The sequence below is a fragment of the Euprymna scolopes genome, chromosome 45, assembly GCF_053919585.1.
Source record: "Euprymna scolopes isolate OS-2025 chromosome 45, ASM5391958v1, whole genome shotgun sequence".
Classification (NCBI taxonomy): Eukaryota; Metazoa; Mollusca; class Cephalopoda; order Sepiida; family Sepiolidae; genus Euprymna; species Euprymna scolopes.
The window spans coordinates 35,592,735-35,618,921 of record NC_136526.1 but is presented as its reverse complement, the minus strand read 5'-3'; the positions used below and the strand labels follow the sequence as shown (position 1 = coordinate 35,618,921).

Sequence of the window (26,187 nt, the reverse complement as noted above, 5' to 3'; positions counted from 1 at the left end):
AAAATTTCCCCCACTCTATATCTGTGCCTAAATCAAAACGCGGATTCCATGAACAAAGCTTCGTTCTTAGAACTGCACACCTGTGGAACTCTGTTCCGTCTACCTGCTTCCCACCGGACTACAACTTGGATGTGTTCAAGTCCAACGTGAACAAATTCCTAATGAACCGCCCCCTTAAGTAAACACTTCATCAAATCTCTACACTAACATAATGTACTTGCAATAACCCTTATCCCTGAGTGGCTTCCGGGCCTTGATAAGTGGTGATCACTGTGTAAAAAAAAAAAAATTGGTAGGTTCTATTTATAGACACTGGCGATAGGAACTGACCAATCAAATGTAGCCACTCCATAAAAATACTGGATATTTTTGAATTCCCACATGTAATTTTTTTGTCTTCATGTGAGAAGGAAATTTACTCTTTGTCCCTGGGCTTATACAAACTAGTTCCCCACCGAAAACTATATTCTTCATCTCAGGACGTATACAGATGAGCTAAGGACCGGAAAATATTCTAAAATTAAACACGGTTTTGCACTCAAAAGATAAAACATGCAAAATACCAATAAATTTGTAAAATTAAAAAACATTCACAGGGAACATGTGTGGGAGCAGACACATCGAGGACATTGTCACAGCTGCAGCAAGGAATGTGAGCTCTCTCTCTCTCTCTCTCTCTCGCTCTCTCTCTCTCTCTCTCTGTGTACTGTGCTAGAAACTTACTTACACCTAAAAGTATCCTGTACCTTTACAAGGCCATCATTCGCCTATATATTACACCTTGACGTAAATATTCCTGACAAACCCGACATGCAGCAGTCCCAATCCTATACCGTAGAGATCCCCAGATGCCAGAAAGCCTTCTACTCTAATACTTACTTCCACAAAACTGTTAGATTTTAGGAATTTTATTCCGGGTTTCTGTTTAGTCGACTGTACTGACATGCAGAAGTTCAAGTGTAATGTAAACAGACATCTTGCTGCTCAACTCCCTACATAGTACCCCTGCAATTATGCCCCAAATAGAACTCCCTACATACAAAGTGGCACTGTGTCTTGTCTGGGGTTAAAATGCAATAAAAAAATCTTATTTAACTAATTTGATTCTGAATTTAATTCACCAGAATGCATTTTATTTGTAAACAAAAGTAAGTCGTTTATGTTTTCGTCTCAAAAATTAAACAAGATTAGGAAAGAATGGATAAGACTGTGGCTGTAATGTACGTAGGTACACAGGGGACGATAACAGGGAGAACACCGGCAAACGGGCGGTGCACAAAGAGACAGCATGTAGATACTTGCCGTCGGCTCTCGGCTGAATAAAGTCTTAAAACAAACTCGGCGTTTGCGTTCTCAGTGAGAAACCCCACATGGCGACGAGGATGAGATCATTTCTCATAAAGGAGAAAGTTATTTAAACTTTTTCCCCGAAAAACATCGCGTTTAATAGAAATTAAATAGCGACATATTTCTACCTGCACACACGCATTTCAAAAACATGACGTCTTATGGTAAAATCGACGAATTCTCGCCGAGTGGAGGTGATTGGGACACATACTCAGAAAGATTGGAGTATTATTTCGAGGCTAACGGAATACAAGATCCAGGAAAGAAAAAGGCCGTCCTTCTTTCTGTTTGTGGTGGTGAAACATTTTCTCTGCTGAAGGAGCTTAAGAGACAAAAGTTATGAGGAACTCTCACTCTCGTTAAAAGAGCACTGCAACCCAACACCGTCCGTAATTGTTGAGCGATTCAACTTTTACATGTGCCGCAAACAACCAGGTCAGTCCATTTCGGATTTTATTGCTCATTTTAAAAACATTACAAAGTTTTGTGAGTTTGGAAATACGATAGAAGAGATGTTGAGAGATTTGCTCGTCGTTGGATTGATGGATGACCGAATCCGTCGGCGACTGCTTTCCGAGAGGAAACTAACATTTCCTTATGCCCGATAGATAGCTCTTGCCATGGAAAGTGCAGACAGGAATGTTAGTGACATGGCAGCCTGTTCAACGTCCAATTTTACAATACAGACGAAAGTCAACCAGGTTGAACGGCCTACTCCACTACGGAGACAAAAACAAAAACCATGTTTCCGATGTAACGGAAAACATTACCCCGACTCCTGTCATTTCAAAGAGGCAACGTGTAATTTTTGTCACAAAACCGGTCACATTTCGCCAGCCTGTTTGACCCGGAAGTACAACGACAGAGCTGGAAATCGTAAAACCCACAAGGTCACCAGTGAAGAACCAGTAGACGAAGATACAGGCAGCGACTGCGCCTCGGTGAATAGGCTGTTTAACCTGCCAGCAAATAGCAAAACCGAGCCCCTGATGGTGTTGGTGGGCATAAATGGTCGCAATGTCGAGATGGAGATCGACACCGGAGCTGCTGTTTCATTGATCAGCCGCAATGCATTTGAAAAACTATGGTGTGAACCTGATAAGCCGGTACTTAAGCCTATGTCACAGAAACTAGCAACCTACACGGGAGAAAGTATCACGCCGTGTGGTACGTGTCAAGTGTTGGTAGACTATGATGGCCGACAGTTTCGTCTGCCATTAGTGATTGTTCCTGGTTCTGGCCCTGCACTTCTTGGTAGAAACTGGTTACGAGTAGTGCAACTCAGCTGGAAACGCATCCATCAGCTGAAAGCAGTAAATGCTACACCTGCAATTGAAGACATTATTGCTAAATACCCCAATGTTTTCAAGGATGAATTGGGCACACTGAAGGGTTTCACAGCAAAACTTAGTGTTGACCCGAAAACAAAGCCCATATTCTGCAAGGCTCGACACGTGCCCTTTGTATTGCGTGAAAAGGTTGACAAGGAGCTGGATCGACTAGAGTCTCAGGGTATTATCGAACCAGTACAATACTCAGAATGGGCTGCCCCTATAGTAGCAGTTGTCAAAACTGACCAAACAATACGGTTGTGTGGAGATTATAAAACTACAATAAACAAATGTTCAAATCTCGACCAGTACCCTATCCCCAGGATTGATGATTTGTATGCAAAATTGGTGCAGGGAAAGAAATTCACCAAGCTTGACTTGAGATCAGCGTTTCTGCAGGTTCCGTTAGAGGAAAACTCAAAGCAGTACCTTACAATCAGTACACCACGGGGTCTCTACAGGTTCAACCGCCTCAGTTTTGGAGTAAAATCAGCTCCTGGTATCTATCAACGCTGTATGGAAAATTTGTCGGCAAATGAACCACATGTCGTATGCTATCAGGACGATATACTAATTACAGGATTATCAGACGCGGAACACTTGAGCACCCTTGACCGAGTGTTAGGGAAACTCTCAGAATCTGGTCTCCGCGTTCGTCTGGACAAGTGCAAGTTCATGGCACCCTCTGTAACCTACTTAGGTCATTGGATTGACTCCGAAGGCCTTCACCCTACAGCAGAAAAGATCCGTGCCATCCGGGATGCACCAGCCCCATGCAATGTGACCGAACTTAAGGCTTTTTTGGGCTTATTCCAGTTCTACGCTAGGTACGTCCCAAACGTCGCAGATAATGTTCGCCCCCTCTATTATCTACTGCGGAAAGGTGTCTCTTTGACGTGGGGCACCCCCCAATTAACAGCTTTTCAGCGAGCCAAAGATGCATTGCAGACCACAAATGTCCTGGTTCACTATGACCCGAAGAAGGAACTGGTACTGACCTGTGACGCCAGTCAATATGGTGTCGGACCTGTTTTGTCGTACATCTTTGCCGACGGTTCAGAGAAACCTGTTGCTTTTGCTTCGAGAACAATGTCACCGACTGAGAAAAATTATAGTCAGTTGGACAAGGAGAGACTGAGTATTATCTTTGGGGTTAAAAAGTTTCATCACTACTTATTTGGACGTGGATTCCGTATCATTACGGATCATAAGCCACTTATCAGCCTCTTTAGCCCAACAAAGCCAACATTGGACACCCTGCCACCAAGAATAATACGTTGGTCACTGTTGATGAGTGCTTACGATTACACGATAGAATATAGACCTGGTTCACATATTGTCACTGCCGACGCAATGAGTCGTCTGCCCCTGCATGAAGCATTAGAAGTCCCAACACCAGGCTGCATTATACATCTCATGGATCACCTGGACAATTCCACCGTTGACTCGACTGACACTTGTGCTCATACACGCAAAGACCCCATCCTCTCTAAGGTTGTTCAAGCCACACAACATGGAGGGTGCAATCTCCCACATGATGCTCCGTATTTACCATTTCACGCTCGTAAAAACGAACTAAATGTTGAAAGGGGGTGCCTGCTGTGGGGTTCACGAGTGGTAATTCCCCACCATCTCAGGCCGAGAGTGTTGGACGAGCTTCACCAATGCCACCCTGGCATAGTCAAGATGAAGGCCCTCACCCGGACCTATGTATGGTGGCCGGGGATAGATGCTGACATCGAAAAAAAGGTGAACAACTGTTACCCTTGTCAGTGCTCCAGAAGCCTACCTGCTAAGGCACCACTACACCCCTGGGAATGGTCAGCTGAACCTTGGCAGCGGGTTCACGTTGATTATGCCGATTACAATGGCCAATACCTGCTTGTCATTACGGATGCACACTCAAAATGGGTTGATGTCTATACCACAAGTGCAGCTACTTCAGCCACTACAATTGAAAGGTTGAGGCGCTGTTTTGCTACTCATGGTCTCCCGCTCATTGTTATCAGTGATAATGGCCCATGCTTCACCAGTTCAGAATTTGCAGAGTTCATGAAACGGAATGGTATCAGACACAAATTTGTCAGTCCACATCATCAGGCATCAAATGATCTAGCCGAACGCTCAGTTGGGCTGGTTAAAAACGGTATTTAAAAATGTCGGGAGGAACTCTGGAAACAAAGATATCCCGTTTTCTGCTGACATACCGGACAACACCTCACACAACAACGGAATCTACCCCGGCAGAGTTGTTGGTGAAGCGAAGATTGCGCACCAATCTGGATCGTATGAAGCCCACCACCTCAAGTGTTGTATATAACAACCAAGAATGTCAAAAGTTTCACGATGACAAATCTGCCAAGATGCGTTCATTTGATGAAGACCAAGCAGTATTTGCACATAACTTTGGTTCCGGATCCATGTGGTTGGCTGGTCACATTCTGGAAAGAGTATCTCCTTTATCCTTTCTAATCAGATTGCAGGATGGCCAGTTGGTTCGTCGTCATCAGGATCACATCAGGTCTCGCCATGTATCACCGAGCCAGCACGTCAATCCCCAAGTGAAAACAATCCAGAACGCATTTTCATGGAACTAAACATGCCTCCAGATATGGCAACAGAAAATAACACACATCCACAGAATCCATTGACACATGAGAATTTGCCCGATTATGAGCAGCCAGATAGAGAAGTGAGTGAGCATACCCCACTAGCCCTGCCACGACGATCGGGCCGTACAATAAGACCACCGAATCGTTTTAGTCCGGATTGACTAAAGATTGAACAATTACCTTTTATTTTTTCTTAACTTTTTTTTTAAAAAGGGGGGCGGGATTTCAATGGTCACATACTGAGGCAGAATAATCCTCGACCACAAAAGGGTCACAAGGGCAGTCTACCCTGACCTTTTTCCATGATAAATGGACCTTTCTTTTTTTGAGGGGAGATGTAATGTACGTAGGTACACAGGGGACGATAACAGGGGGAACATCGGAAAAACGGGCGGTGCAGAAAGAGACAGCATGTAGATACTTGCGGTCAGCTCTCGGCTGAATAAAGTCTTAAAACAAACTCGGCGTTTGCGTTCTCAGTGAGAAACACCACAGTGCCATATGGCGCTTAGAAAGGGACCATGCTGCTATATCTGACAGAATTCAGCTAATGGGCCACTGTGTGTATACTTGGTGTCAAAACCGGCCCACTTTGCTCAACATTTTTCCCCTAACCTGACATTAAACAAAAATGTAATGAAATGATAACCCAAACAAATATCACGATAAAACCAGACTGCCATTCAAAAAAAATCAATTTACCCCCGGCCTTGATGCTCGCTTTCACAAATATCCGTGGGCTTAGAGGCAATCTAGATGATGTAGAGTCTTACCTTATAGTAAACTCCTTGGATATCTTAGCATTAAGTGAAACAAACTTACACTCTTCAATCCCCTGTAATTACTTTTACATGACAGGATACCTTCCTCTTTTCTGTAAGGACTCGGATAGATGTATGCACGTGTCTGGAGTCTATATCCGTAGCACCCTCCCTTAAACTAGAGAGAAAAATCTAGAATCAGATGATCAGGCTTTTATGTGTTTTTGACTTACATTTTATCACTGTGTTAGTTACTTATATTTTCTCTACCGTTTTTTCCTCAAGTCAGAATTGTACTCTAATCGGTCATGTCACTGATAGTATAGATGCAGCACTCTTCTTAGATAGTAACGCCAAAATACATATGTTTGGTGTTTGTCCACCATATAAATTGGTTTGGTTTCTCAGGTTACACAGATGCAGCTGAACGCTCCACTTATAGCTTCTCTGTAGCCATTTACCTCACACAGACAGTCATGTTTCCAACTCGCCTACCAGATCGTAAGATCGTGGACCTAAGCAGGCTTCACTTCTAGACCTATCCCTCGCCACAGCACCTGAGGATTGTGTCACTAATGCCCACAGTCCACTTGGAAACACAAAGCACTTAGTGGTATTAGTTGATATTACGTTTAAATCCCAACCTCAAGGTGAGGAACCATTGCGCAAAACAACAAGGTACTACAACAGGGCTGACTGGGAAACTATTTGAGAACACATCCAAGATGGTCTATGATCCGATATCTTCTCCCTTCCTGCTGAACAGTGTGCCAATGAGAAAACTGAATGGTGCACAGTGGGCATTGAAGCACATGTTGAATGGAAGTTGATTTGGTCAGAATGAATGTTCACCAGTTGAGATAGTAAGGACAGTTGGCAAGGAAAACATTAGATGAGGTTTTACAATTTATGTATGAGAAATTAAGGCATGACAAATATATGGCGAGATAAAAATGGCTCTGCTGATTCTCTATACGTGCAACTTGAACACAACCACTAGTTGCCTATTCAAATAATCTCGGTACATAAACAACAAAACGAATTTAGTCGCAGATTCAGTCATAACGTTTTCTTTTTTTTTTTTTTTTTCAGACTAAGGAGAAATATTAAAAAAAAGTTTTAGTGCACTTAAGACCTTAATTAATCAAGCACAAGCTCACCACCTCGCAAAAGCAAATCTTCTCTCTGACAAACAGTATAGATTCAGGCAATGTCGTTCTACTGCAGATATTTAAACATTCATCTCTAAACGCATTTATAATGTACTGGATAAGGCAAGCGAAGCCATAGCTGTAGCCCTTGATATATTCGAGGCTTTTGACAAAGTCTGGCGCGAAGAGTTGCTGATGAAAATTAAATCTTATGTTATAACTGGATGTATACTAAATATAATTAGATCCATCTTAGACACTAGAAGCATACAGGTTGTCATTGACGGACGTACATCCAAGCAGCATAACTTTAATGCAGGAGTACCTCAGGGGTCGATCTTTAGATCATTATTATTCCTGATATTCATAAACGATCTCCCTGATAATATTGTGTCCGAGATGGGTATATTTGTTGATGATACAACGCTCTATAACATGTATGAGGGAAGAACGGATGTACATAAATCTAAGACAATGGCAGAATCGTGAGAAAATCATGGAATATGGCTAAAAATGGATGGTAACTAATACTAGTAAAACGAAGCTGCTCTCTTTTAACAATTACAAGACGCCTCTCCAACCGCCTATATCGATGATAAATAACACTCTACCTGAGAATTCTACCTTCAAACTCCTCAGACTAACATTTACAGGCGATATAAACTGGAACAAATACACAGAGGGCATTGCAAAGACTGCTGCAAAGAAGGTGGGGTCCCTCTATCGAGCTAGAAGACTACTCACACCTGAGAGTATCCTGTACCTCTACAACGCCACCATTCGCCCACGCATGGAGTATTGTCACATAACGGTAAAAATAAAAAAGTTGTCAATCTAATTGGTCCCACTATCAACTAAGCCCCAGCCCCTGTCCCATCATTGCAATGTTGCATCTCTGTGCCTGTTTTACAAATATTTTAATGGAGTGTGTTCAAATGAACTCGTTGCACTTGTACCCCCTCGCGATATATATACCTGACAAACCCGCTTAGCAATAAGATCTCATTCCTTCACTGTTGAGATCCCTAGATACTAGAAGCTTTCTATTCTAATAGTTTCTTCCCTCGAACAGCTAGACTTTGGAATTCCCTTCATATTTCCTGCTTCCATGGTCGTACTGATATGCAAAAGTTAAAATGTTACACAAACCAACATCTTGTTAATCTTTCCTAGTAGCCTTTTACGCCCAAGTGGTGATATGCATTGTTAGGAGTTAACATTAAATAAATAAATAAAGCTGGTAGAGTGTACATGTGAGTGTATTTATCATACAAGTGAATGTTAAACATCAAAAATGATATACATGAAAAGTAATTATAAAATGCATGCTGAATAGATGTGGGAGGCTGGTATTTGGATGTGCAGAATAGATTTCCATATAGGAGTCGGAGTCAAAGATATCAAAGGAGTCGATGTCGGAGTCGGTATTCTAGGAATTCTAGGAGTCGGAGTAGGAGCTTTTACCATCCGACTCCGCAACCCAGCTTAAAAATGTATATGTAATTTCAAGATCGTAAACTGCTTCTGCAATTTCCGGTACTGACTTTCTATACCACACTCTTTTAAAAAATATATATGAAATAAAGTAATTTTCGAGATTGTAAACTGCTTCAGCCATTTCCGTGACAGACTCCATATACTTCCCCATCTTAAAATGAAATAAAGTAATTTTGAGATTGTAAACTGCTTCTGCCATTTCCGTAACATTCAGCACTCTGGACGCTCGGTTCAACCATGTTCACATTGATCTGGTTGGACCATGGCCGGTCAGTCAGGGATTTACTTATTTACTGACCTGCATAGACCGTTTCACACGGTAGCCTGAGGTCATTCCCCTAAACGACATTTCGGCTGAATCTTCAAGTTAACGTGAAATACTATTTAACAAAATAGCACGGTAACATAAGTGCATACGCACTGAAATTATTTGTTTTAATTTAAATATTTTTAGTGTCGAATGATTTATATCGGTATGTATGATGTTGTCCCGATTTCTAAAGAAAAAAATCGACTCAAAAAAAAAAAAAAATCATTGATTGCAATGCAAATCGATGTATTTTTAATTTAATTCCAATAAAAATAAGGGTACTTGTACAGTTTAATCAAGATATTAAAAAAAATGAAAATATCGAAAAAAAAAAAAGGTTATATTGTATGTATCTGAAGATCTCCGAAAAAAATTTCACTTAATTTGTTCGAGTAGGTTTGTTTTTCTTACAGCGGAAAAACACATTTTTTATGAGAGCGCGTTGAAGTCAGCCATTACGAAATTAATTGAACACACCACGGGGAGATAACTCCAGTTAAAGCGCCGACACCCCTCCCCATCTTTGATACCAGCTTTTCTTCCTAAACATCGAACCTTTTGCTCGGTATCATAGCGAATATTGTTTTTTTCTCTGTAAAAAAAAAAAAAAAAAAAAAAAAAAAAATTACTTGATGAAATTAAATGAATTTCTTTTTTCGGAGAACTTCAGTCTAAAACGGAAACGTACAATATAACCTTTTTTTTTTTTTCGATATTTTCATTTTTTAATGTCTTGGTTAAACTGTACAAGTACCAAAATAAGTGATATTTATTATCGAGTGTTCACATAAAAAAATGTGTACGTACCCGTCAAGGCTTTAAGGTGTCGTATTCTAAAAATTACGTAAATTGTTAATGAGACTAAGTGCGTAAATAAGGAGAATAATCGATACATTTATTCATTAATAATTTTTGTCTACTTTGTGATTCTTTGATATTTTACTATTTGACTCGCAACAATTACATAGATGCTATTTATTTATTTTACTTGAGAATCAATATTTTCTCGACTTTATATTAAGAACCACTTAGTTTTCTTGTCTTATAATAGACGCCATTAAAGAGAGAGGACGTCATTTCCGGTAACATGAGTCAGCATTTTTCCACACTTTAATAGCGAAATACTTTGAATTCTTTAAAAAAATATGTAATAATAACATTGGAAATGCTGGGGTAAAAGGTACGCCCTTGCAAAAACTGCCGAGATGATCGTAAACTTTTTTGGCTACTTGTTACATTTTTCATCCGAGACCTTTGCCCTTTCCAACGATACTTATTTTATGGTGGTCCAATGCCGATGACAAAAGTTTTAAGCGGACATACATGCATCATGATTGCAACGTCTTGTCAGACGAGTGTCACCCCCACAGATACTTAAAGCCCAAAAATGACTTCCATCGCCACAGGACAATTTTTATAGACAACTGCTTGAGGGAGTATCTATACACAGATGATGTTACAGAGTCTTAGCTTTGTATGACAGATAAGTCTCTCTCTTGGTTCATCCAGCAACAAGCAAGAGAAAGATAGCCAGCAGCAAGTTAAACTACAGACCAGTTTAATGCGGGTACTGGTCTCCCGCTTTATGGTTTTTTAAATAAGAGATTTGCTTCTCCTAGAAAGGTTTCCTTAACCACGGTTTTCAAAAGCCCTCTCCACCCCATACATAAATACACACATAATACATACATACATACATACATACATACATACATGCATGCATGCATACATACATACATAAAAAAGGCTTCCTTCAGTCTTGACAGACTATGGATATCCACAGTAAGGATGCCTGCACATGACATTTTTGTGGCAAAAGTTGCGCAATCTCTAACCACGCTTCTCCTGAGTCGATATTGTTGAATACCAGTGGCAAGTGGAGATTCAGTATGACTAGAAAAAATGCCGAGATAAGCGGAAACCACACACCGCGCCTAGAATTCCCAAATGGTCACCCACCTGGTACTAGCCAGGCTCAACGTTGCTTAACTTCGGTGATCTGACGGAAACCGATGTGTCAACATGATTGCATGAAGATTGCAATGTCTTGTTAGACGAGTGGCACTCCCTCAGACACTTAATGTCCATGAGCCCAAATGCCTGAGGGATATCTATACAAAGATGATGTTACAGAGTTTTAGCTTTGTACGACAGCTAAATCTCTCTCTCGGTTCAAAATGTTGAGATCCAGCAACAAGCAAGAGCAAAATAACCAGCAACAAGTAAAACTGCAAACCAGCTTAATGCGAGTACTGGTCTCCCACTTTATGGTTTTTTAAATCAGAGATTTGCTTCTCCTAGAAAGGTTGCCTTCAACACGGCTTTTTCTAAAAAAGCAAAACATTTTTGTTTTATATTTGAATATATTATTTATTGACCCTTTCTCTTCAATTTGTAATATATAAAACTTTGGTGAGTAAATTAATTATTTACTTTTTAATAGACACTTGAAAATGGGGGGAGGGCGTGAATTAAAAAAAACGTTTGTCTAAAATATTATATTCGGTTTATTGGAAAGAACATAAAATTTCACATTGACCCTGAAAATATCGTAAAAATAGAATCAATATAAAAATGTTGATAGATTTTTAAAGTTTAAAAATTGAAAAATATTGAGTTTGTAAAATTCATTACTGTTTAAAAAAAAATATTTCTATTACTTTTAAAACAACTTTAATAGTTTATTTTCGAAGTATAATCCATAAAGAAAATACACAACCCACTTTTAAATGAGAAATTACGAGTTTTTTTTTATATTTTATTCGCAGTTTCGTGTTAAGGGTGTCAAAAATTCCTAAAAAAATTCTGATACACCTAGCGGATGGACTATTCTCGTCCTTTTTTCTTCTTGTTTCTTTTTTTTTTTTAAATAAAAAGTTTGTCTATAAGACTAACACTTCTGCGGTAGATGATGATGATGATGATGATGATGATGATGATGATGATGATGACGACGACGACGACAAATTCACACATTATTTTACTAATAAATCGACGTCCGAATCAACGAAAATAACAATCCAATTGATATGTATTAAAGACGCTTGGATTGTTTTTTTAAAATAAAAAGTTTGTTTGCGACTCACACTTCTGCAGTAGACAATGATGTTGACAAATTCACACATTATTTTACTAATAAATCGACATTGATTCGGATATAATACATACATACATACATACATACATACATGATGATGATTGCAACGTCTTGCCAGACGAGTGCCACTCCATCGGACACTTAAAGTCTATGAGCCCAAATGCCTGAGGGAGTATTTATACAAAAATGATGTTACAGAGTCTTAGCTTTGTACGACAGCTAAATCTCTCTCTCGGTTCAAAATGTTGAGATCCGGTAACAAGCAAGAGCAAGATAGCCAGCATCAAATTAAACTGCAGACCAGCTTAATGCAGGTACTAGTCTCCCACTTTATGGTTTTTTAAATCAGAGATCTGCTTCTCCTAGAAAGGTTGCCTTCATCACGGCTTACAGGAGCCCTCTTCACCCCAACACATATATACATGCACACAAATATACATGGTGCTAGTTGACCATTGACCCCGAAAAAGGGTTCATTCGCTCTTTGAAAGGTCTTGTTTTTAATCCTTCAGGGAGACTAGCCGCCCTCCTCACCAAACAAGTCTGGTGGGGGAACCAGTTTAGTTGCCGGTGACCCGACCATGAGGCAGGTAGTACTGGATTACATGGTACCAGTAGCATTTGACATGACCTGACACAATAATACATACATACATACATACATACATATATACATAATACATACATACATACACACTAATAGATGAATGAGATTTATATTATACCTGTTATTACCTGTATTTTGTTTGTTTTAATTATATATCATTAGATCCCATAAAACTTCATTCGCTCCTAAAAAATTGTTGAAAATAAAACACAAACGAATAGTATTTTTATTGGTTTTTTATTTAGCAGACAGAATTGGTACAAGGATCGCGGATATAACGAAATTGCACATTTAATTTGGTGGAAGTTCGCACATATTTTCTTGAGTCTTAGTGGTAGATTTTTTTTTTTAAGTTGACAGGAGCAACTTGCCCGTGGTTGATTGCAATCCTCTTTTGTTATATTTCTACAGACGTTGCCGCTACAACAACTGGTTTGTTTTGATAGACAGGATTCATAGAAATCTATGCACTGGAAATAGAAAACCAATCATGGATATTGTATTGTCATAGACAAACTATAAAAACAAGTACGTGTGTATGTGTGAATATATATATATATATATATATATATATATATATATATATATATATATATATATATATATATATATATATATAGAGAGAGAGAGAGAGAGAGAGAGAGATAGAGAGAGATTTTTTTAAAGCCAAAGACAATGCGGGGAAAGACCGGAATTATGAAAGTAAAGAAAGAAAACAAACAAATGTAGACGGGTATGCTTGAGTAGAGGAGTGTCTAGCCTTTATTCGTCTATCTTTCATCACCTCAATGTATAATTATTTATAACCAATTGCTGGTATGTCTGGTGTATGTAAAGTCCATGGGTGGTATGGAACTGTGATTAATTTTGAAAAAGAGAGGTCACTTTCTCTCGAAATTAATCAAGGTTCCATACCACCAACGGACTTTACAAACACCGGACATACCAGCAGCTTGGTTATAAATAATTATATATTGAGTTGATGAAAGATAGACGAATAAAGGCTAGACACTCCTCTACTCAAGCACACCCATCTACATTCGTTTGTTTTTCTTTCTTTACTTTCATAATTCCGGTCTTTCCCCGCATTGTCTTTGGCTTAGAAAAAAATCTATATATTACTTTACCAACAATGCTTCAAGCAAACTACTACCTACTCTTATATATATATATATATATATATATATATATATATATATATATATATATATATATATATATATATATATAAGTGATGGGACGATTCCAAAATTTTTCTCGATTCCGATCCAATTACCGATTCCGTTCTAAATTTCCGATTCCGATTCGATTCCCGATTCCAATTCTTTTAAAATTTATAAATATTCAATTAGAGATTTTTTTTTTTTCTAAATTTTCAAATTATTACATAAACTCCCTGGGCAATTTCTGGGTATATTTTTTCTCAAATGTTTTCCTTGTAATGTATTCCAAACTGAAAGACAACAACAGGCTTATTTTGATTTTAAACAAAACCAAATTTATCAGTTCGTCATTAGTGTGCAACATGCTACTTGAAAGTTTTCATAAACAGTTCAAAATAGTCGACGACTAGTAGGTAAAATGAAAAAAAAAAAAACGATGTAACAACAAAATATTAACAACGCCTCCCCTCTCATTGTTATGAACGCATTTCTAAATAATAATGTTACTATTTAGAAAACCATTTTTAACATCGAGAGGGCGTTGGGCTTCGTTAACTATTATGTGCCTTCCTTTTTTGAATGTTTAAATTTTATTTTAATTATACAAATTTGGTGGATTATTAAATTGATTTGCTTTTCTGAAAAAACAAAAAAACAAAAAGCGAGATGCAAATAATAATAACTAGCGCGACCTGTGGAAATTCCACAGCAGACTCATTCATATGTAATATATTGATGTTGGTAAAAAAAAAAAAATAAATAGAGATATTATTGTAACTCTTCTTAAAACTGCAAAAGTATTTATTTAAGCTAGCAAAGACGTCCGGCGTAGCTAAGATCGTAAAGTATGCTTAAATATGATATTTTAATTCTTGCAGATTTCGTATATATTATTATAGAGTTAATGTTCTATCGATTTTTATATATTATAAAGTTGCGATTTCAAAAATAAAATATATTCATATGACTTGGGTGCATCAGCTTGAGTTCCTTCAGCTATAATCGAAACCGAAACCAAAATTTATGATGAATTCTTGATAAAATTATTTATAAAAAAATGTATTAGTGGAGTTCCATCAGCTATTATCGAAATCTAACCCAAAACTTATGAAGAATTCTTGGTAAAATCATGTATAAAAAAAATAGATGATTTGAGTCCCATCAGCTATAATCAAAACCAAAACCAAGACTTATGAAGAATTCTTAGTAAAATTATTTATTATAAGAAATGGGAATCCATAATTAAACAACAGTCACTAAGATGTAATCATGACTCACAGGATAAATAACACATACACTATCGTATTAATATATAGTATTTATTATAAGAAATGGGAATCCATAACAATTAATGTAATCGTGACACACAAAATAAATAACACACAAACTATCGTATTAATATATAGTATTGTTAAAAGTCATAAAAACCACGCTCCTTTCTTACTACTAACCCTAAGTACGAGTGGCAATACGAAAAATATAGAAATTACATGTGATTTTATGATCTTGCTGATCGGCCTTTGAATTATTGGTAAAAATTACTTAACTGCTTAATAAGTTAAAATGTACCGACATGGGATCAGTTTACATCATATTTATATGCACAACTGAACCCCATACTAAATTCTAAAATAACGTTCCAATGTGCTCACCATAATCGCCTAAAAAAGTAGAATTTCATATGTTTTGGGTGTTTTAAATTTAAATGAAAGTTTTTTTTTAAGTTAACAAATTTCTCTATGTTTGCTCTTTATATATTCTATCCAAAGTTTTGATGAACTTGTGAGATTTTCATCGATATTTTCACTTGTGCCAAAGCCAAACAAAATATATATAGAAAAAAAGTTCCCAGCATGGTAAATCTTTTTATATTAAAGTGTGAAGTCTCTAATAAATACCATATGGCTATTTATAATATAAGTGCGAAAAGCTTTTTAAAATCTGTGATATTGAATAGGCAAGTGAACTCTAGAATATTTATTTTACTTACAATAAAAACTAATAAAAACAAATTAAATTAGTTTTGGAGAGTCTACATCTGGGAATGGGGTTTCAAATATGCTTGGTATAATAATTGCCACAACTGCTAAGGATTTCCTTGTGTCCAAAGAGGTGGTATAAAATATTAATTATTTCAGAAGAAGCTGATTACAGACACCGCAACGTACAGCTGGCGCCAATGAAATTTAACCTAGAGCATTTAAAACTTAATAATTATACGAACTCTCTCGGATAAGGGCACATAGACATTTTGAATAGATGCTAAACGAATACAGATGCAATAGGCAAGTTATCTCCCAATAAATGACTAATAAATCAAATAAATTAAACTCTGCTAATCAATCTTGAATCTGTAAATGAGATTTATAATCCATTCTGTGGCCCTTCTCAGTCTTATGTTGAAAAGGAACAATTTCTAATAATAAAAAAAATAATTTGTACTTATTTCATTTTTTATTTTAAAATTTTCAAGAATTGGTTTGGAATCGGAAATTAGACTATACGATTCCGATACCCCCAAAGTTCTGATTTTTCCGATTCCCAGTTCCAATTAATCGTCCCAACACTAATATATATATATATATATATATATATATATATATATATATATATATATATATATATATATATATATATATATATAATAAATTCCACAGCCAAACAACGCCGCAGCTCACAAGAGCCATGACAGTCAACGAACCGGAAGTTCAAGATCGAGTTTCGCCCTCATTTGGGCTCATCAGTTAGACACATCCGAACTCAGGATTCGAAACCCGAGCCTCTTGCATGCGAGGCAAGCACTCTACCAACTGAGCAAACACCCCGCACACAAGAATTTCTTGTCTTGGACTTCCGGTTCGTTGACTGTCATGGCTCTTGTGAGCTGCGGCGTTGTTTGGCTGTGGAATTTATTATACAATCTCTCACATTCTGAAAATCCTAATATATATATATATATATATATATATATATATATATATATATATATAGTAGAAATTGTAATTAATGAAAACTGAAGAAAGTGCTCAATACTGTTGTAGAGCAAATATGCGTTTTATTTTTTATTACCGTATCTTTCTGTTAAGTTACATTATTGTTTCAGCTACCCAGCCGTTTTTGGGCCGTCTGTAGCTTCCTCAGACCCTAATCTTTTCTCAATAACAAACAACGAACATTTCCGTAAATGTCTGAGGAAGCTACGGACGGCCAAAAAACGGCCGGGTAGGTGAAACAATAATGTAACTTAACAGAAAGATACGGTAATAAAAAATAAAACGCATGCATATATATATATATATATATATATATATATATATATATATATATATATATATATATATATATAGGAAATTTATTACTGTGAGTCCAGAATGAGTTTACATATTGTTTGAGCTAGAGGAAAATCCTCAAAAAGAAGAGGAAATATCCAACTAGCATCGTCAGAATTCATAGATGGATTCTGACGATGCTAGTTGGATATTTCCTCTTCTTTTTGAGGATTTTCCTCTAGCTGAAACAATATGTAAACTCATTCTGGACTCACAGTAATAAATTTCCTATATACTGCTCTGGCTACACATTGAGCACTCTAGTCCGTTTTTTTCACCACTGGTATATATATATATATATATATATATATATATATATATATATATATATATATATATATATATATATATATATTATTTTACTCTTTGGGTAGGAAGCTTGATTTTAGATAAATATTGAATGCGAAGTAAATATATATATATATATATATATATATATATATATATATATATATATATATATATATATATATATATATATATATATATATATACACACTGCGAAGAGAGGCGAAAATACTTTTCGTCCTTATTTTTTACACAGTGTTCAATCAAAATAACAATATAACTATACTGAAATTGCAAATGGCAGAAGTAATGCTGTTATATAATTAATACTGAGATAAATATAACTCTAATTGTTACCAAGTACTTGTTTTCCCTGAGTACTTCGTCGCGTTCAGATTGTATCTTGAAGGTCACCGAAGAAGCGAACACATTCTCCATCAAAATGAAACCGGCAAAGAGCAGCCACACAAAACAGTTGAAGGCTGTAAAATAAAGGAAGAAAAGTTCTGAGATCAATACTCATGTGTTTTGATCTTCATTAAAAAAAATAGTCTTATCATTTTGTTCTAATTGGAGATGGAGCATCCTACGGTATGCCAGACATTCATTGTCGGAATTTATCCTGCTTCCAGATAAATTCGACGCTAAAGTAACTAAGCTGAAAAAAAAGCATGAAGCAAAAGAGGGGAGGGGGTAAAGAATAAAATATAAATGTCTTGTTTTGAAACGAAGAAGAACCTTTATTTAAAATAAGTTGCAAATTTTTCCCTTTGCGGGCATTAAACTTAAACGGCAACGTAACATATGAAAAAAGTAACATGTAATGAAAAAATAACAACACTGCTGGTTCTTATAAAAAAGTGGTGCGTATCCATTAACGAATACAACAAGAATATACAAAATAGTAGTATCTCCCAATCACACTCGCATATGAAATTAATTTTAGGAGCGTACTCACAATTGAAAGCCTGTTAGGCACATGCCTTTTTCTTTTTTTTTTGTTTAAAGTTCTTTTAGAATTTTCCTTGCATGAAAACCGTAGACACACATGTATTACAGGAGAAAGACCTCGTCGCTTGTCCGGATAGGAAATTCCATAATACCTTGTCACGTAAAAGGTATTTTCTTTAAGTTCCACTCCTTGTAAAATAAATACGTGCAAAACGTAAATAGTTTCCAGAAGTCTGTCTCGTCAAAGCCGGGTATTAATTTCTTGCCGGGTTTACTTCTTTGAAGGAGGGCTCGTCAAAATTCCATTTTCATCGCCTGGCAATGAACACGTTCACTCTCAACGACAGCAGAATTTCATAAGAGGACGAAATACGCGCTGAGCTCGTGACGTCATTACAGAGCTAGCATTTCCCTTTTCTCCAAATTAAAGGGAGTTTCGTACAAACCGAAAATATACGAAACTAAAATCATAATGGATACAAAATACAAAAAATCATATATAAGAACTAGATAAAAAATAATAAACGTAAACAGGGGGGGGGATGCACCATTATTGGTACAAAAAAATTCCAACATCACCCGCTATCTCACACATTTTAACCGAGAGATATTTTAAAAGCTTTAACGGCCTTTTTAGATGCAGTTGTAGGGGACTATAAATTAGAGGACACCGGGGAGGAGTAATCTGCCCCTGCTCTAAGTGAGGTTGTTTTTTTTCCCTTTGGTAACGGGCAGACGTGTTGCCTTTTCCCTCTCAAGAAGAGGAGAACCTTCGTTCCACCACGAGGTGAGCTCTGAGAACTTTTTCCACCAGTCGGTGAGTCTTAACAAACTGTCGCTATTGTATTGTGTTTTATTGTTGTTTAAATGTTTGTCAGTGTATAATAAATGTGGAAACATAATTGGGCAATTGTGTTTATTCATATATTTTTTGTTTAGTTAAAACTAACACAATTTTTCTATCGTCTTACACTTAGTTCACCGGGTATATTTGTTAGGTAGTTTTTGAAAATCTTTTTTATTAGTCCAGCTGCTCTTATGTTAATTGGAATGATGGAGATCAACCTAAAATTATAGTTTCTTTTCATGTCGTTCACCAAACCTTGGTGTTTATTATATTTCTCCTCGAATCCCTGTTTTAATGACACTGGAGACACTAACTTCTACTGAGGTTGTTTCTTTCTCCTTATTATATCATATCATTATTTCACGTTTAATACCTATGTTTTCTCGGTAAGTATCTGTACGAATTACATAGTGGATGGTTTATGACGTATTTTCACTTCTTTTTTTCTGGTATCAAGTGGCCGATAATATTTAAAAAAAAAGATACATAACGGGAATACAATTGTCATGTAAAGAAACGAGGTTAAGGTACATACATCCAGAGGAAAATTTCATTCCCGTTAACTTAACTATACTTATTTTGTTTCGACCAAAAGTGCTTGATATGCCATAAAGACGACAAACCATAGTTAACTAAGTTTTTTTTTTACACAGGCATCACCACATTATCAAGGCCAAGAGGCCACTCGAGGATAAGGGTTAAAGAGTGTACAGTAGAAATTGGACAATATAGTAATCATTAGTAATGGAAATTCGGTAAACTTGTTAACTTATATGGAATGGTTCATCAAGAACTTGTTTATGTTAGACTTGAAGACAACCATATTGTAGTCAGCCGGAAAGCAGGAAAACGGAAGACAATTCCACAGGCGTGCAGTTCTAAGAAAGAAGCTTTGTTCATGGAATCTACGTTTAGGTTTAGGCACAGATAAAGAGTGGGGGAATTATTGATAGTGTTTTCAGCTAGATGAGTGTTTCTTGTGAAAGTTTGGCGAGGGGCGACCATAGACTGAAGATCAGTCGAACACTTTCTATGAAAATAACGATACATCAGAGACAAACTCGCAACATCTCTTCTGTGAGATAGAGGTATATATAAGTTAGCGAATTCCTGCTACAAGCATAATCAATTGCTGCTAAAAACCCACCATTCTCGCCCATGATCTAGCAGTGTCAGATGTCGCCATTAAAAATGAGTGATAAAAATTTGACTAATTAGACTCACTGTCTTTCGAAGCTTATAACTACTTCAAAGATGTAATTTAAACCCTAATCTTTTCTCAATAAAAGGAACAAAGATCAAGTTTAAAAATAATAAAATATTTAATAGAAAAATATGCACTATTTTTTTAAAATCGATTTTCTTTAAAAAAAAGATTTCAAGAAAATCAACGGAATTTGTACTTACTTCGAATATAAAAATTATATAAATTCTAAAAATATCACTTACCTATAAAAATAATAATGAGTGCTTCCATTCTTCATTGTTAAGAATTTATCCATATTTATATTTTATAATCCATGTACTTTTTAAATCAAAGAATTTTTTAAGCAAGGATTAAAAAATACTGCGATTTTAAATTGTCATATGAAAGGTTCACAAACGGAGTTTTCTCTCTTTCTTCCCATTGAGAAATACGAAGGTCGAAAACCGTCATCATTACTTATTTCAAAAACGTAAAAACAACACATTAGACCAAATACATTTCCCGGTAGTAACTATATAAAGAAACAAACATTTGAAGTGCTGATATGTGTCTTATCTCCTCTTTGAATTTCTGACATGTGGTTGCTGTCAACAATCAAATTAGTCAAGTATGGATCACTGTAGGTGAAAAATGATCACATTTCACTCAGCAAAGTTACCTTTAAAAATCCCCGCCGACAAATTTTCCATTTTTTATATTCTCTTAAGGAATTACATGAGTTTTTGATTTAAAATATTTTATTTATTCTTTATGCAATGAATTTTTTTTCAAAAATCTAAAAAAACAAAAAACAAAACAACATTGAATAAAATGGAAAAAATTGATGTAGGTGTCCAATTTTTACAAGACAATATTTTAAAAATGTGGGGTTTCACTTAAAAAAAATCAACGTGGCTTAAAAAAAGGGTTTAAACTTTTGACATTACAGGTAAATTTGCACATAACTATTTTTTTTATTTTGGGTTTAAATTAGATTATTTTATTTATTGATCTTTTATCTTCAATTGCGATATATAAACCTTCGGTGAGAAAATTAATTATTTTCTTTTTAATAGATATTTCAAAATGGGAGGATGAATTAAAAAAAAAACGTTTGTCTAGAATATTATATTCGGTTTATTGGAAAAAAAAACATTTCACATTAGACCTGAAAATATCTTAAAAATTGATCAATCGAAAAATTTGGATAGATTTTAAATTGAAAAAATTGAAAAAATTGAACTCGTAAAATTCAATTCATTTCATTACGTAGAAAAAATGGCTGCATGAGCGCGCGCATGCACTTTGTAAACATTATTTTCTTAAAATAAAAAATAATATTTCTATTACTTTTTAAAAAAATCTTTAATAGTTTATTTTCGAAGTATATTAAAAAAATTTTAAATTCTGACACACCCACCCATGATCTGACTCATTGCCAGCAACCGTTAGAACCCACAATCCGGTCCCTGTTGATTGAGGCGTAATGTTTGTTCTGTGCAGTTTAAGGAGATCCACTTACCAAGGCTTTTCCTCTCTCTAAAAAAAGGAGGTAAGTTTACTGCTAATCCTCCGAGGCGTAAAGTTGTGAAACAAAAAGACATGAAACAGACAGTCGCCATTAATCTGACTAGCGAACCTTATTTATTTTACTGCGCCTGCTTATGTAAGGTAGATAACTCTTTGGGATTATGTCCCTTTAATTGTAAACCCTTCTTTGTGAGATGAGTTGTCATTTTTTAAAATATATATGTTACTTCATTATGAAGTCTTTGAGGCTTCCTAAGGGCAGTCTTTCCCGTAGCGGTTAGCCAGTGGTGTTTTGGGCGTTCTACAGTGCTCTTCTTGTGAGTGTGGGTTGACTCACCCTCAAAGTCAGACTCAGAATATTCTTTTCTATGGAAAGTGTTTGTTACTCGGTTTAACAACGAAGAGTTTCTAGTGACTTGATGATTTCCTCGCTGCACAGTTGTCATACGTTTGTAACTGTATAAGGTTTAGGGATGTATAATGGTAACAGATGTTTCTGCTTCTTCTGTCTGATGAAGATATTGTCACCTAGGCAGAGGGATGCTGTTCTTGTAAGCCTTTCATCTTCTCCTTTCCTTTAGAATCATTTTCTTTTATGCAATCAGGTTACGGTCCTGGTGCCGGTTTCTTAATATCATTTGGTAGACCAATGTTCATTTTTCTGCCAGTACAAAATGGAGGGGGTTTTGTGGTTGTATAGTGGGTTGGCTCTATATTGTCTTAGAAAATGAGGTAACTAGGTTTTCTAATTTTTACCTTCCACTGTAGTAGCGAGTGTATATTTTTAGAGTATGCATAAAACACTGTAGTAGCGAGTGTACATTTTTAGAGTATGCATAAAACACTGTAGTACCTATTTACTATGCCTCCCCACGGGACAGAGTTAGACACCAGGGTCGTTTTTTAACGTGGAGAAAAGGTACAAAAATAAAAATTGTCTCAGTCGTGAAGGATTTCTCCTCCACCGAAAGAGAACAAGAAATAGAAGTGCAGCATCTGAAGAACAGATACTACACTTTGATCTTGTCCCGAAAACACTGTAGTAGCGAGTGTACATTTTTAGAGTATGCATAAAACACTCCACCTGTCCATTTGCCCCAGACCATAGAGATGTAATTCTTCTGTGTGCTGAAACCGTCTTGCACGCCAAAGTCTCTAAAATCTTGTCCTTGAAATGGGGAACAATCATCAGTTTTTAAGACGGTTGAATACCGTTGCCTGGCGGAGATCGTATTTAGGCAAGGGATGACTGTACTTGCGGAAAAGCAGGGAATCGGCTGTAGTGATCGATTGTGACTAGCAAATAGTCTCCAAATGGAAAAGGCCCTGGGAACTCAACTGAAATTTTAGTCCATGGAGCAGCTGGAAGTGGAGTTGGGTGTTTAGGTTCATGCTGCGTGTGTCCTGGGTTCGAGGCTGGGCAGAGGATGCAGCCCTGTACTGTTTCTTCAACCAGCTTACCTATTCCTGAGAACCACACTTTTTCTCTTATCAGCTGTTTAGTCTTAACAATCGCTTGGTGAGATTGATGGGCTATATCGACTTACCTTTTCCTTAATTTGGAAGGAAATACGAGACGGTGTCCTCAAAGGATGAAACCACTATGCCATGATAGTTCATCCTTGGATTGAGAAAAACTTGATAGCTGGAGGCCATTCTATCGTTCTTGTTATGTTAGGCTGCATAAGGTGTAAACGTAAATCAAAATCACATGTTAAGTTTTCGATCAGATCTTTCCGATTATCAATAGGTATCAAAAACATTCCGATACAAAACCACTTAAGAACATTCCCAGACACATAAAATACATTTGTGTGAAATTTCAAACAAAAATGGACCCAGCTATTTAGGAGTCTAAAGGGAACGAACTCGCACGCACACACAGAGTTTCTTTTTATATAATAGTAGAGATATTTGATCAGAGCTTACTTGTAGAGTGAAGTATCCTGATGTCAGGATTTCCTGACAAACCTTTGTATAGAAAGACCGAAGACATTCAAAGATGGCGTCTAATACTATTACATCCTTACCCTTTTATAATAGAGAGTACTCCTCTGTAGCTATTTAATTTCTTCAGGAGTTAAGGATTTGGGTATGGTGCTCTAAATTACAAACCTTATATAGGCTTCTGCTACGTTGTGTTTCGATGGTATGTGATGTGGGTGACGACTGAGATAGTCTGCAGGATTCTGATCATCTTTCCCAGGATGGTTTACCAAGTTGTATTGGTACGGCATGAGACGAAGACGCCGGTGTACAGTCCTTATCGTCGTTGGTTTGAGAGTTTTCACAATCTCAAGAAGCGGACAACGAGGACGCGATGAGATAAAAATGCTCAGCTGAATACACAACAGCTAGGAGGACTAACATCTGTCTTTCTGTCTGGGAGGAATGCTGTTCTACAGCGGTAAATAAACGACAGACATGCCATAATGCTTCCCATTTTGTGTAAGAACTGCACCTAATCCAACTTGGCTTGCATTTACAAGGATGATGGTGTCTTTCTGTTGGTTGAAGTATTCCATAATTTCAGGTTTTATCAGAGCTTTCTTCAGTTTGCTCACAGCTAATTGTTCTGTATTTGACCATCTCTATGTTCTGTCCTTCTTCCTGAACTGTCTAAGCGGTTCACTAATAGTGGCATAGCGTGGAATTAATCTAGCCACATATTGTGTCGTGCCCAAGAACTACCGGACTTCACTGATGTTGCTTGGTTATTCGCACTTTATGGAGGAGACTTCCTCTTGGTCAAGTGATACTCCATTTTCGCTGAAAATGTGTCCGAAGAAGATTAGTTTCCGTACAGATAAAAGGTATTTTTCTTTGTTCAGCTTTAACAATGAAACACCCAGGAAAAGAAACATTTCCTTTATGAGGAAAAGAAAACAAAGGAAATGTTTCTTTTTCTTAATGTTTCATTGGTAAAGTGTTTTTTTTTATTTAATAAGTCTGAAGAAAGGCTGTTCTTGTGAAAAATTTAAAACGACATATTGTTTGAATTTGTCGAAATGGTCTTGAAACAATTGTAACCAACAATGAAATAGACTTTTTGTTGCTATCAACCCATTTCTTGAAGTCTTGGTTTTTGTTAAAACAGTATATATATATATATATATATATATATATATATATATATATATATATATATATATATATATATATATATATATATATATATATGCGAGTTGTGTTCAATAAGTTTGTAGAATTTGTTTGTGTGGGCTCTTCTATTGATTAGTACACACATGACACGTTTGTTTTTTTCGAAGTAATCTCCTTCGGTTGCAATGCACTTGTTATAGCGTTCCAACAATTTCTGGAAGGCCCCAATGAAATTCCTCTTATGTGAGCGTACAAATGAACCCCCATCCCAGCCCTTTTCATCTCAATTGTCTCATACGACATTTTCTAGGATTTTCATTGAACTTAGAGGACAACTAATGGAACGTCAAACAAAAATAATAATTTGAATTCAATTAGTCATTTGGAAAATAAGGGAATGGAGCAGACAACAATGGGCTTGAAATAAATTGTCAAAGGAGAAAGAAAGGGCAGATGTCAAAGATCACATGGGGTACCATAACAGCAGCTTTAATAAAGTTTAAGTGAGTTTAATGTTGCTAAGCAGAAGCCGAGAGCCAGTCAGCGAATACCTGTGTTGGCGTCTTCTCTCCTATCAACCCCTTATCTCTTTCCCTTATTGGACTCATCGCTGACCACCTCCAAAACCTACAATAAAGATGTCTGTATATTTTTTCTATAAATCAAGGTGTTGTCATTCCTCCTAGTACGGCCGTAACACTACAAATATCTTCTATAATATAAAGGGCAAAAAATGTATGTATGTATGTATGTATGTATGTATGTATGTATGTATGCCTAAAACTTTCGACAGGGGCGACGCTTTTTAACGAAATTGGTATCATTTTGAAGCTCGACTCCTCGGACGACAAATATCGAAAAATTGGCTAAAAATATTAATTTCCCTCAACTGGTCACTTTTGTACAGAGAGGGTCGGTCTTTTTAGCTGACATTTTTTGCAAGTCATTCAATCATACGACGTCGCATAAAAGGCGTTATTTCGACCGCCCGTGACGTCACAACCACGGTGGGCACATCAGTAAGACAGCTTGTTTTTTCACCTCTTTATCCTCTGGCGTGATACCGGTTCGAGCCTGC

The 26,187-nt window shown here is 36.5% G+C and overlaps 1 long non-coding RNA gene across 1 annotated transcript in view; it reads right to left on the bottom strand.

Annotated features, from left to right (window-relative positions):
* Positions 1 to 12,934: 12,934 nt before the first annotated feature.
* LOC145269425 (uncharacterized) overlaps positions 12,935 to 26,187 on the bottom strand; it is a 19,245-nt gene continuing 5,992 nt past the window's right edge. Inside the window, exons 2-3 of the long non-coding RNA XR_013865050.1 lie at positions 17,851 to 17,975; positions 12,935 to 13,183 (exon numbers count right to left, since the gene is read on the bottom strand). This is a non-coding gene — a long non-coding RNA (uncharacterized LOC145269425). The remainder of the gene's footprint in view (positions 13,184 to 17,850; positions 17,976 to 26,187) is intronic.